Source organism: Nothobranchius furzeri, chromosome 18, assembly GCF_043380555.1.
Source record: "Nothobranchius furzeri strain GRZ-AD chromosome 18, NfurGRZ-RIMD1, whole genome shotgun sequence".
In the NCBI taxonomy this organism is placed as follows: domain Eukaryota; kingdom Metazoa; phylum Chordata; class Actinopteri; order Cyprinodontiformes; family Nothobranchiidae; genus Nothobranchius; species Nothobranchius furzeri.
The window spans coordinates 30,630,785-30,644,238 of NC_091758.1; the positions used below are offsets into that span (position 1 = coordinate 30,630,785).

A 13,454-nucleotide genomic window follows, 5' to 3' on the forward strand; every position below is an offset into this window, starting at 1 on the left:
TTCGGTTAGCTCAGTTAGGTTGTAGTTGCGAGCAATGGCGGAATGAGATCCTCAAAACTCTGCTCTCAGCTCCACCTCTTTGTCCATTTTTGTATTGTCTGGAAAGACATGTGACACGGCCATGATGGCAGGAATCGGAACCGCCCAATAGGCTTCAAGTCCAAGCCTCAAACACCTATTGGTTACGTTGCGGCGCATTTGTCCATTATTTTACAGTCAATGGTTCTAACGGACGGTTGCTCTGTACTCAGAAGATCTGAGCAAGTGCAGAATTACATTGTCTTACTATAAAAAACAGGTATTTCTGCTGCAGTAACGTCTCATTTCCCAGGAAAATTATCTACTCAACAGTTTTTTTATAATAAATTTTATTAAATCAGTAAGTCTAACCCTAACCCTAATAGAGCTTCTTTCCTATTTGCTAATGAAAACATTAGACAAGTTCAATTATATATTTTTGTCCTATTGTTTTTTCTGATTGTGCATCTATGGCTTATTTTGGTTTTACCAGAATCCCTGATTGGGAGCGTTGCTTATTTCCTCCCAACATCTATTATCTATAATGTTGTGTGTATAATACATCCCATCATGCAGCTCATTTGTGTATATTTGACCAACATTAAATCAGATTTATTAGTGAATACCAAACAGATGTCAATTAAAATCACTGTCAACTTGCTAATAAGCATTTCATCCATCATGTGGATCCCTGAAGGAGGCATTTGGGTTATTTATTCCTCATATCAGTGACAGCAGAAACTAGAAGGATGTATCCCTTTTGATTAGGCTCATTTGCTGTTTCCTCTGCTCTTAATGATGCATTCAATCCAATTATGAGCAATTAGTTTGTGCTCACCTTTTATTTTCTCTGCTACCTTAAAAATAAATAAATCAATTATTTCTTTCAGAAAGAAAATTCCCACTGTTAGTGATTTCTCAGCTCCTTGACTCGCCCAGTGGGCTCGGAAGTTGTCGATATTTTCATCAAAGGTCAGGTCAATTTTCTTACAGCCTCGGAAAGCTGCCGTGGCATCAACTTAGCATGCAGTCAAAAATGAGCTTAATTGGGGTAAATGCTGATTGTCCTCATCAATATCAGCTTTACGATGTGTAATTAACAGCTGTAAAAGAGCTGCGTGTGTTGAGTTAATGAGGCGTGGACACCGGGCAAAAATGGGGGAGTAAAGACTGCTGAGAGCTGACCTGCACCGCAATAAACAAGCTGCAGAGCGGTGCACGACGCCAAGCTGCAGGAGTAAGGGCTTCCTACTTCACACAAGTAGTTCTCACACCGACCGGAGGTCAGTGCTGATTCAGACATGAAGCAGAAAGCTGCATTCAGTCTGAAAATAGACTGAAAACAAAGAAAAGACCCACTGTATAAGTTTGAATGTATGAGGGCAGAAAACATCTGCACAAATTTCTATTTGATTTGATTTGTTTGAAGAAAGATGATTGAAGTGCACAGATATGTCAGAGCCATGGCAGATAAAGACAGAAAGGAAATACATGAATTCACAAAAACAGTGGCCTAGTGGTAGAGTGGCCCTGGGACTGGGAGATCGGGGTTCGATTCCCGGTCAGGTTATACCAAAGACTCTAAAAATGGGATCCAATGCCTCCCTGCTTGACTCTCAGCTTTAAGGGGTTGGACTGGGTGGTTAAACCACCAAATAGTTCCCAAGCGCAGCCACCGCTCCCCTCCATGGGGATGGGTCTAATGCAAAGATGAATTTCACCAGTGTGTGATGATGACTATGGGAGTTTGACTTTGTCAAAGGATTAAAGTGACAGTGTGTATTTTCCCTGGGGATGGGGGCAGTACAGACCTAAATCACTGCAAGCAAGCGGTATATTTGTGTTTGAGTAAGACCTTACCAACTGGTAGCCATTATGGTCAAAAACCCCTGGGAGCGCAATTTTCCAACAAGTACTTAGTCAGATTGTTCATCCTCCAGGAAAATGACAAGTACATCAGACTCCCCCTTCATCAGTGGCAACGAGAGAAGATATAAATGTGTAAAACAACGTTTATGAATGGAGAAAGTTTTCTAACCACTTGTTACAAATCAGTTAATGTGTATTGTCCTCAAGGGCTCCCGTAGAAGAAAACATCGTCTCTAATATGGTGTCGTCCAGAGACTTAGACCCACTCCCATGTATTTAGACTCGATTTTTAATGTTATATGTTACGAAGCCATCAATATTTTTCAAAAACTAGTTATATTTTAATTCATTTTCAACAATAATTCGATGGATATTTATAGAGATTAATGGCAAAAACTACACATTTTTACTTTAAATGAACATCACCCAGTCTTTATGTGACCGCGCTTTCCACTGGTTGTGTAAGTGGTGCGCAACGTAACAGATGCGTTTTCTCTGTGACAGTAGCAGCACATCCCCTCCCGACAGAAGCGCTTTAGACACAAATTAGCAGTGAAAATGTCCCACGCAGCTGGTTCCACCAAGCCACAAAGTCACTGCAGAATTGCACAATCATGCGTGATTACTAGTTTTATTTGTTTTTTAATCTATTTTGCTAGTTAAACATTTGGAAATCTGCATGTGTCTTTTATTTTCAAAGTTGCTAGATGTTTTACATGGCTCCTGTGTTTGATTTCCTGTTTGGCCCAATCTGAACTGCTGCGCTTGACGCATTCTGGAGGCGCAGTGTCTAAAAAAATAGACCCAATGCGTGAATTTAGTGAAGTGAATCCCACGCAACACTACACATCTGGGACACATCCAAAACACGGCAGCTATTAGCAGCGTACTATGTTTGTTGGACACTACGTGATGCTTACACATTTGGTGAAATGCCGAGGTCACATCACTTTCATCACTGAATGAATCACAAATAAAAATTAAATTGTTAAATTTACACAAAAAAATGCATCTTATACTTGTGAAAAATTGTGCTTGCTTTTAGTTTATTTTTTTTGCATTTTACCCATGTTAATCTCAGAGACACATCCAGTTTATTTTCTTGTTATTCCTGAATTTTTTTACTACAGTTTCTTGATGCTTTTTAAAATCACTTCATAGCTTCTGATGCAATGTTCTGCAGGAAGATCCATTTGAAGTTGAATCTCCGACCAATTTATTCATATTTATACTAATATTGGCTGTTGGATTCATCAGAAAGTGATGTCTGGCTCTCACTGGAGCAGTTGGCAGCAGAGTGTGAAGCAGCTGGGATGACAATCGGCTCCTCTAAATCCGAGACCATGGTCTTATGTCGGAAGAGGGGAGAATGACTTCTCCGGGTCAGGGATGAGGCCCTGCCTCAAGTGGAGGAGTTTATGTATCTCAGGGTCTTGTTCACAAGTGAGGGAAAGCTCACAGTGATGCGGGCGTTGTACCGGTCTGTTGTGGTGAAGAGAGAGCTGAGCCAAAAGGCAAAGCTCTCGATTTACCGGTCGACCTACGTTCCTACCCTCACCTATGGTCACGAGCTTTGGTTAGTGATGAAAAGAATGAGATCGCAGATACAAGCGGCCAAAATAAGTTTTATCTGCAGGGTGGCTGGGCTCTCCCTTAGAGATAGGGTGAGAAGCTCGGCTATCTGGGAGGGGCTCGAAGTAGACCCGCTGCTCCTCCACATCAAGAGAAACCAGTTGAGGTGGCTCGGGCATCTAGTTAGGCTGCCTCCTGGACGTCTCCCTGGTGAGGTTTCCGTTCATGTCTAACTGGGAGAAGACTTAATGGAAGACCCAGGACACGCTGGAAGGACTATGTCTCACGGTTAGCCTGGGAACACCTTGGGATTCCCCCGGAAGAGCTGGCCCAAGTGGCTGGGGACAGGGAAGTCTGGGCTTCCCTCCTTAGGCTGCTGCCTCTGAATTAGAATTTTGTCTCCAGTGATAGTGTGCATCAGACGTGTGCCCCAGAAGTCAGACTTGAAAAAAAAAATCGGAAAAATCTGATGCAAATATTTTACCCAGATTGATCAAGGAAAAAGGAAATTGCCTGTTTAACAAAGAAACTCACTGCTGGACATAATTGATGTTGATCCCATAGGAGCCAGAAGATTACACCTCTCTGTGTCAGGGCCTCCCAAAGCTTCTGGCTAATGGGGGAAACTGATAATGGGGCAGCACACTAAATACAAAATCCAAATTCAGCAATTACTCTTTGAATGCTGTTCAACAATTACTACAATTTGTTTTTATTATTGACTCCTTTGTAATAAAAAAAGTCAAAAGTATAAGATTATTTGTCAAAAGGGGGACATCAGAAAGCTGTGGCCCCCACTGGTCCCCATTTTGGTGGCACCACTGGTCGTGCACACTTATTCAGAGATGGTTACGGAGTCCAGTTTGTCTGATGGTTGTAATGCAAAAGGCTTTATCATAATACTTTCAGGGTTGCAGCGTCAGCGCATTTAAAGTTCTTTGGAAACGACCATGGCCAAGAAGCTAATGAGCCTAAATAACACAGGGATACAGCAGCACACTGTTATTTAAACTATAACTGGTTTTTAAAACAAAGTTGCCTTCAAAGATTTGCAGATTATTGCATCTCTCAAGAAACTCTTTGAATAAAATAAATATAAAAAAGAGCCTTTTCCATGTTCTGACAAATTTGCAGGAGTATTCTCAGGTCAGAAGTTCTGCAGAGCAGGGGGCTTGTTTTTCATATCCACACGCTAACAGGAGTTGATATTTGTCACCGCTTGCTCCACGTTTCCCATCTCTCACCTCCAAACTTCTCCGCGTTTATCTTCCACTTATATTTCACAAAGTCCTGCTGCACCAACTCTGATCTGAAGAGACGTTTACAGACAGTGATGAATTTTTCATTGAAAAGCTAGAGAGACGCATCGGTTAGAGAGAAATAACTATTAGTTTATCGACCCACCTCTCTCTAGGCCCGGTCCTGCATCAAAAGTCAGAGCTCAGATTCTGCCACAGACCTTTGAGCTTTCACAGATCAGAGCAAAAAAAAAAAAAGGAAATGTTTCATGAAATAAATACTTCTACAATTTTAAATATAACTCCCATACCTTATATATGCAATAACATGTAAACCTTTAAACTAAAACCTTGAGGGTACAGCCTCTTTGTTAAATAATTAAAATAATTTGTAATTTGGTATAATCTAAACCAAAGTAAGAGAATATTATAGACATGCTAATCAAAAGCAATGAATATTCTCCTTTTTTGTTGATACATAAATAGATTTAAAGCTGCAACATGAGTTTTTTAATTCATAAAAACAAAAAATAAAAAAATAAGAAAGTTTGTTTAACAACAGGTTGCCTACAAGGGCTGCAAAACAGAACATGTATTGTTTTAAACCGCTAAATCAATTTCTAAGAAACATTAAATAAATAAATGAATAAATAACTACTTCCAAGTTTGTGCTCACAAGCTAATTTGTCTGACCAGATGTGTTTATCACAAATTATGTCTTCACAATAATCAATTTATTTGTGTATTTTTCTAATCTGGTTTATAATTCCTACAGATCACAACTTAAATACTTCACTAATAAAATAACAAAAAAATCTACTTTCTGTTGAAATTTGCTGTAAAACTAATATCTGCACTTTTTAAAAAAATAATAGCATTTTAGAAAAATAAAATATGGGAATGATTATTTTTCACGTTCAACATTATTTTTTCCTCACAATAAAGAAATGTGGATAATATGAATAAAAGGGACTCAACACCTTGGAAAAAAACGACCTGAGATCTAATTTTTAATCTTTGGACAGGGCAACGTCCAAATCATCTAAATGGAGAGGCGGGGCTTAAAATGTATACAGCACCCAACCACTAGAGGGAGTTTGTTTCAAATTCCTCTTCCATCTGTTTTACAATTAAAACCAACTAACTTATGATTTAAAGAATCTTACTAAACTCTAAATAAAACTCCACACTGCCATATATTATGTATTTGTAGACAAACTGGCTGAATCTGTAAACACAGACTGAACTTTGGTCAAACTGTGTGCTCTGATGATTCACACAGTAAACAAATGACTCCAAGCATGAAGCCACTCGACAGGCTTTATCCCCGCTTTAACCACCTCAGCAGCACGTCAGCAGTCTGTTTACACTTGGTTTGAATGTGCGTCCTCATTTACGTCTCGAGTGACCATCATTTCCCTCACTGCTCCGTATGCAAATGAACACATAAAACTTAGATGTCATGCAAATGTAAGCGAGGTGCAATAGTTTTAGTTTTAACTCTGTTTCAACCCACCTGATTCCAATCAGCAGGTAGTTAGGCTTCTGCAGAGCCTGATGAGCTGCTGCACAGGTGATTCAACCACAGAATCAAGTGTGTTGAAGCAGAGAAACCACTAAAACGTGCTAGATACCGGTCCTAGGGCCGTAATTGAATACCCTTGCTTTAAAGTGTTGCAGATCTGCCTGGGGATGATGTCAGACTTTAAAACTTCCTCTACTGGTCGGTTAAGATAAGATGACAACAACCTGAAGCGTCCATTGGAAAATATTTGTTTCATGCATGGTCATCAATTTGTGCAACAACTTTTTCTCAGAAGAGGATGCACAGCTGTATCACAAATTAGTTATGTAGCCAGATGTGCCGCTTGCCGGCAGGCAGGGTAGGCAATTGTTTTGGGGCCCCCAGGCCAAAGGGCTAACAAACTCTGAAGCAGAAAACCCAACAACAGTGAGATAATGAAAAGCTCTAATTTCACAGCACTGATGGCCTTTAACACACCCCTTAACCCGGAGATTGTCCGTCGGAGAATATGAAGCCTAAAGCCTGGGGCACACCGCCAAGATTTGAGAAGTCAAGTGGCCACACAGGATGCGCCGCGCCGCTGAGCGCTTCTTGGAAAGTCGTGCGATAGTTACATCACGCGGGACTTAAGAACAAGAAGCGGAAAGTGACTCTTTTGTTTTTTAATGTGATCTGACAAGTTTAGAAAAGTGGACTTGAATCCGTCCCTCCTTGCGAGCCTGCTGGAGAGCCCTGGCAAAGACGGATAATGGTGTTGCGTGTTTCTGCGCCGACGCAGAAGCATAAACTAGGCTTGAAGCATAAACTAGGCTTAACGATGTGTGTTTCGACCACACCTGTCATGTACTTTTGAGATTTATCAGATTGTAAAAGTTCGTAATTAGCATGATTAAAAATCAGAAGTCGGTGCGTCGCATATATGACGTCACCACAGAATCTCCTCTCCCCTAGCATAGCTGCTACTCACCACATGGCAATATTTATGGTGGTTCATCCCTCCTGAGGAAAAGATCTGAAGTTTGCTGAACTTACAGCTATTTTTCCTCTACTTTGCTCCGTTTCTGGTTTGATGACGTCAATTTGGTGAGACATATTTGTAGTTCTGGACACATTTTCACACAAAACCTAAAATAGAAGTTTTCGGCATCAAAACACGTCTTTAAAATTCACAGATATCATACGTAAAATCCATGGCACATAACAAACAGAATTAGAAAAGTGTTTTTAGCCCAATTGACTTGCATTAATATTTTCGTTCTTCCGGGGACCCAGCAGGGCCGGATTATCATTGCAGGGGCCCCTGGACACAATGTGTGAAAAAATATGAAGCCAGGTATTAGTTTTTCTTTAGGATTGAGAGGAGATGCAGGAAGATAACAGAGACTGGACAGAAAAATATTCAAATAAAAACAAGTTCGTTGGTGGTTGCAACAAACAGACACCGTTGAAGGTAATTAGAAGTGAGGAACAGAAAATGAAATAATTATTTTAACGTTTAGATCAGCAGCAACTCTGAGAGTCTGCAGGCGCAGCAGTGAGTTAGCAGCCGCTGCGCAGGGGGAGGGGGGAGTGGGCTGAAGCAGGGAAACAGTAAAGATGCAAAAACTACCGTTGTTGAAAGATGTGTGTTAACTTAGAAAATGTGGGCACAGCTTTAATTACTTGTCAACTTTTTTCTACAACGTTAAGACTGTTGAACAAAAAAATAAAATGACTGCTGCTCGCGTGGGCCCCCTTGTGGCTGTGAGCTCGTGCCCAGTTTGCCCGTATTATAGGGTCCCAGGGTCCAGAAGTAGATGGGTGTGACTTAGGCTCCCTATAGAGCTGCTAACAGCAGCGACACCCCACCACCACCCCTCACTCCAACAAGGAAGCGCCACCATGCTTCTGCGCTGGACAATGGCAAGTTTTGCTTGGGGCCTCTATGACAACCTTGTAGCACCAATGCACAGAGCCTAAACCATCCAATCAGCACACAGCTCATTTACTCTTCATGTCCTGGCTGAGTGGGCAGGGTAACCCAGTCTTTTCGTAGTAGGATTTTATTATGGGGTAGAGTTCGGCCATTTTTCAGGGCTCCTGGGTCATTTTGAGGCTCATATGTTATATAGAGGCTGTCCATTTTGCAAAAAGAAGTTGTTGTAGGTCAACTGTAAATGCATGTGATCAAAGCAAAACCTTAAAAGGTAATTTGCCCTAACAACAAAGCAGTGAATTCAAGTTGAAACCTCAAGTCCTCGGAGCAAACAGAACAAGCCCTGCAGATGTACAGATGATCACATTTTAGCGCTACAGAGTAGATACAGGACAGGAGGCCTAATTATCTGCTTCCACCCTTCCTTCTTCAAAGAGACGTGCCAAGATGCCAGACAGCCTGACTAGCATACGGAAGAGAGGAGAGGGAACCGGCTCCAGAGACAGTGATGAAGACTGAATTCAGAAAAATCGAAGGGAAGTACCGGAGAGCAGGCAGGAAGTGGGGAGGGAAATCTCACGCCTCACGTCTCATTCAGCAGGGGAAAAGTCAAACTCGGTAGAAATCTCTTTCACATTCGACCTCCTGGTTTTCTCTGCCTGACAGCTCCTCAGAGGCGCACAGATGTTTCACACGGATTTTCCCGGGAGGGCCTAAAGCAACGAGGGGGAAGACAAATTACCAGCAACTGTGAGAGACGGCGACAAGGAGTGATGGATGGAGATAAAACAGCGAGTAGAGACGACGCTCCTCATCGTCGTGAGCGACTCTGATCGAGGAGGCTTGTCGCTGGATTTCAAACCCATCTGAGGCAGGAGATGGGGGGTGGGGGGAGCTGCCCACCTGCCAGGGGCTCAGTCATGCTTTTAGCATCTGCCAAACTGAAGGACACATGGTGCCATTTTTATTTTCACTGAAGGAGGCTGACGTTTGTCAGTCACACTGAGAGCTTCTGTTCAGATTGGTCGCAGCCAAACACACACACACACACACACACACATACACACACCCCTGTGTGTGAGAAGAGAGCGGGACCCTGGCTCTGAAAGCTCCACAGCCACTGCAGCTGTGGAGCGGTGGACAGCTGACGCCAGTCTGTGGGTCTCCTTGTCTTTCAGTTCTACACAAGCTGAACCTCCTCCTCCTCTTCCATGAAACAGACCTGCAATTTTCACAGCTGTGCCTCAGCACCAGGCCAGAAGCAGAGGCAGAGGGGAGCACAACTCCAAAACACTACTAAACATGTCACAAATTTGTGTTTTGGTTCTTTTTGACCACAAATGAGCCACCGCACCTGCAGAGATCACCTGCTGCAGGGATTAGAAAACTAAAGCTGCCTTTGTGTTGACTCTGAAACAAGAATTCACCTTGGGCCAGTTTGTGAACACATTTAATCCTGAGAAGAGAGAACAATTCCCAGCTGTTGACTAATTTATTTATTCTCAAACGCCAGCAACATGCACGTCTTGTCCAAATGCACGAGGAAAGTCGGCACACAGGACTCGATCATCGTGGATAATATTTAACACCCCTCTCAAGGGGAGCTGTGGGATGTTTTGGAAAGTTTGTCCCATTGGTCTTTCCAGTTTTAACTTTTGGGAATTCTTCTAGTCTGTTTTCATGAGAATAAAGCAGATCATTAATTATATTAAAGACCGTCTCCGTCCTGCTGTCCATTCCACTGATCACATGTAGTCTGAAGTATTGTCTCCGATGAGACAGCTGCGAGGTCTTTGTGTCTCTCTCCTCACTCTGTGTGTGTGTGACTACCCAGTCCAACAGAAATAATGGGATTATGTGCAGGATTTGATAACCAGCTTGGTGGCTCGTGTGTGGGCAGCATGTTTCTATTCAGCATGCTGCCATGACAGCCACATTAGAGCGGAGGCCGGACACGCCAAGACCTGCAAAACCATCCTAGTCCGAGGACGACACGAGGACACTTGTCAGGAATTATGACCCCGATGTTGGATCAAAATCAGAAGCTGAGCTAAGGCCGACCAAAGAGTTATATTTGTTATGTGATTGCTCTATTGACAAGCAGAAAAAAGAAACGTCCTGGTCCATGAACTCATCGTTGCTGAGAGGTACCGTTCCAAAATCAGAATGTTCAAGCAGGGGCATAAGTTCTTGTTCTTTAAAAGTGATGAAAATCAACCAAAATCTGTATTGGCAGGTCAAAGTTGCACAAAAATCGGATATCGGCCCTCAAAACCAGAATCGGTACGTCTCCCAAAGCTCTTTTAAATGACAAAACACCACAGCTCTACAAATCAAACTAAAGTTTTTTATTCTAACAACCAATAACCTATAGATGTTAAACTTGTAGATTTGTTTAAGCAGTTTTAGTTTACTTTAACCAATGTCAAAGGTCACTATTGCTGATTTTCCTTTGAATAAATATGTTAATAAAAATTCTAAACCGAGTTCATGGATCGTCACAGACTTCTGGATCTTTCTGTTGACCATGATTTTGTATCTGAAATCATCTGAAGACTAATTCAGAGGTAGATGTTAAAATCCAGCTGACGCTGCATGTGTGATCTTTTCTGTGATCAGGAGGAGCCATCTGGGCTCTCAGCCCCTCCGATCAGGCGCCCGAACCCCGTCCACCTGCGCGGAGACCCCGGCTCTGAGAAAAAGTTACCCCGATGCGTAAAAGCTGCGCTGATAAATGATGGATCTGAGAATGTGCTCGTGTGGCTGACACGTTCTTCCCACCCCAGCAGCTCGATCCCGTCCTGCTCGACACTTTCAGCTCTTCAGCGAGCTGACATAAAAAGAGTGTTTTGCTTTTGTTTCTGCGCCTTACCGCTTCGCAGACTGGAATATCACCCGCGGAGAGGCTTTAGGATCAGATCCAGAGATGCGTCAGGTGTATAAGTGAAGGAGGAAATCCGTGTGGAGGACGACTCATGTTGCGTTGATCGGCTGAAGCTCCGTGCCCCCCTCCTCTCTCTCTCTCGTTTTCTTTTTCTTTTCCTGTCCAAACTGCGCTGCTGCTAGAAAAATCTCCCCTTCGATCCACCTTAAACTACAGCTCGGGAGTTGAAAAACGACAAGCGAAGCCCTCCCCTCGGCTCGGATCCTGCAAACTACGGCTCACTTTGGCATGTTTTACATAACAGCATCATCCGCTTTTTATGTTGACGCATCATGAAGCGAAAACATGGAGTTTCTTAAAGGGCCACGACGTGCTGTCCACATGTCCCCGTCCCCAGCAGCAGGCTGACAGATGGCTCCCTTTCTTCTGACACTTGGATTAACTCTGATGAGCTCCTCTGTGGAGGATGTGGATTTACGCACCTCATCTCTGACGGGAGTTTATTACCCCACCTCCAAATAGTCTTTATTTCCAATGAAACCCACAAAGGAAACACATAAAAATATAACTTTATTTATAGTGTCCACATATGAAAACGCCATTTAAACTCATTTGAGGGCAATCAGGATTATAATACATAATGATCATGTAAAAATAAAATAATTATTAAAATCCCAATAATTTGCAAAGAACGGTTACACTGTTTATTGAAACATCTCCAACTGTTTAAATCTATTTATTCTCCTGTTTAGTTTGATGCATGTTTTAGCAAGGATGCCATTTTAATTTTACAAGTGGTGGTTGGGTTAGTTGGGTTAGATTTTATTTCATACATGGTCAATAGAGCCAAATATAAATAAATAAATAAATAAATATGTGCACAGGGAAGGGAAAATAATAATAATAATAATAATAATAATAATAATAATAATAATAATAAAAAGATTAGATTTATAAAGCATCTTTTTAGTCTTTCAGAGCGATTTCCATTATTCACACATTCACACCAGTGATGGTAAGCTACCACATAGCAACAGCTGCCCCTCTGACAATCACCAACAAAGGCAAGTTGGGTGAAGTGGACACATGGACACAACTGCAGAATTCCCCAAGGGGGTATTTTACAATTACTGGCAACTCGCTCCACCTCCTGAGCTACTTCTACAGTTAGGCTTTTTTTAAGCTTCCATCTAATAAAACAGAACAATTATAACACTATAACAATTGTATTAAGTTAATACTTAATACAATTGTGGTAATACTATTAACACATTCCTGATCACGGGATGATAAGCAAACAAAGAAATAAATAAGTAACAAATAAGTTACTTTACGCTCTAAGGAAGGACATTTTGAAATTACTCAACCAAGTGTTCAACTGGTCCCATTAAACCTGGTTGGTTAAATGTACATTTACCTTTTACACTACATTATATAACAATGGATATTACTCCCACAAAACACCCAAGAGTGCCAACACCAGATATAACAATATACTTACAGTGTATGACTCGTCTTTGCTTGTCATCTAGAATCTTCTGCATTGATCCATAACTACCATCAGCCATGAAACTCACAGCATGGGAGTGAGAAAGTGTCTTTTTGTTTTTAAAAGTGGACTGCAGTACCCAAATTTGACCACAGGAAGTCACAATTACTTAATTTGTACATATTAAGTATATTTTAAAAATGGTTAAGGCTGCCACCTTACCGTGGTGGAGGGGTTTGAGTGTCCCAGTGTTCCTAGGAGCCACGTTGTCTAAGGTTTCATGTCTCTGGTAGGGTCACCCAAGGCAAACAGGTCCTGGGTGAGGGATCAGACAAAGTGCAGCCCACAGACCCATTATGAAAACAAATATCAATAGAAATGTTCCCTCGCCCAGGCGCAGGTCACCGGGGCCCCCTCTGGAACCAGGCCTGGAGTCTGATGGGGCACATTGGCAAGTGACTGGTGGCCGGGCTTTAACCCATGGAGCCCATGGGTCCCCTTCCCAATGGGCTCACCACTCGTGGGAGAGGCCAAAGGGGTTGGGTGCAAAATGTGATGGGTGATAACCAAAGGCGGGAATGCTGGCGGACTGCTCCTCGGCTACAGAAGCTGGCTCTTGGTACGTGTAATGTCACATCTCTGGTGGGGAAGGAGCTTGTGTTGGTGTGTGAGGTTGAGAGATTCCGACTAGTTATAGTCAGAGTCATCCCGATGTATGGCTCTGGCTCCGGAACCAGGTTCCTTGAGGGTGGCTGGACAGTCTACCCCTCTAGAGTTGGCCCTACTTAGAGGCGCTGAGCAGGGATGGGCATAGTAGTTGCCCCCCATCTTGGTGTCTGTATGTTGGGGTTTACCCTGGTGAACGAGAAGGTAGCCTCCCTCCACCTAAGTGTGGGGAGACGGATCCTATGCATCAAACTACAGTTCAAACTACTCACCCTTTT

General features: G+C 42.5%; 1 protein-coding gene across 1 annotated transcript in view; it reads right to left on the minus strand.

The window, feature by feature from the left end:
* The window catches only part of bahd1 (bromo adjacent homology domain containing 1), a 42,432-nt gene extending 31,215 nt beyond the window's left edge, over window positions 1-11,217 (minus strand). The window contains exon 1 of the mRNA XM_015969991.3: window positions 11,010-11,217. The gene's annotated coding sequence lies outside the window, so the exon portion shown is untranslated. The remainder of the gene's footprint in view (window positions 1-11,009) is intronic.
* Between the last annotated feature and the right edge of the window lie 2,237 nt (window positions 11,218-13,454).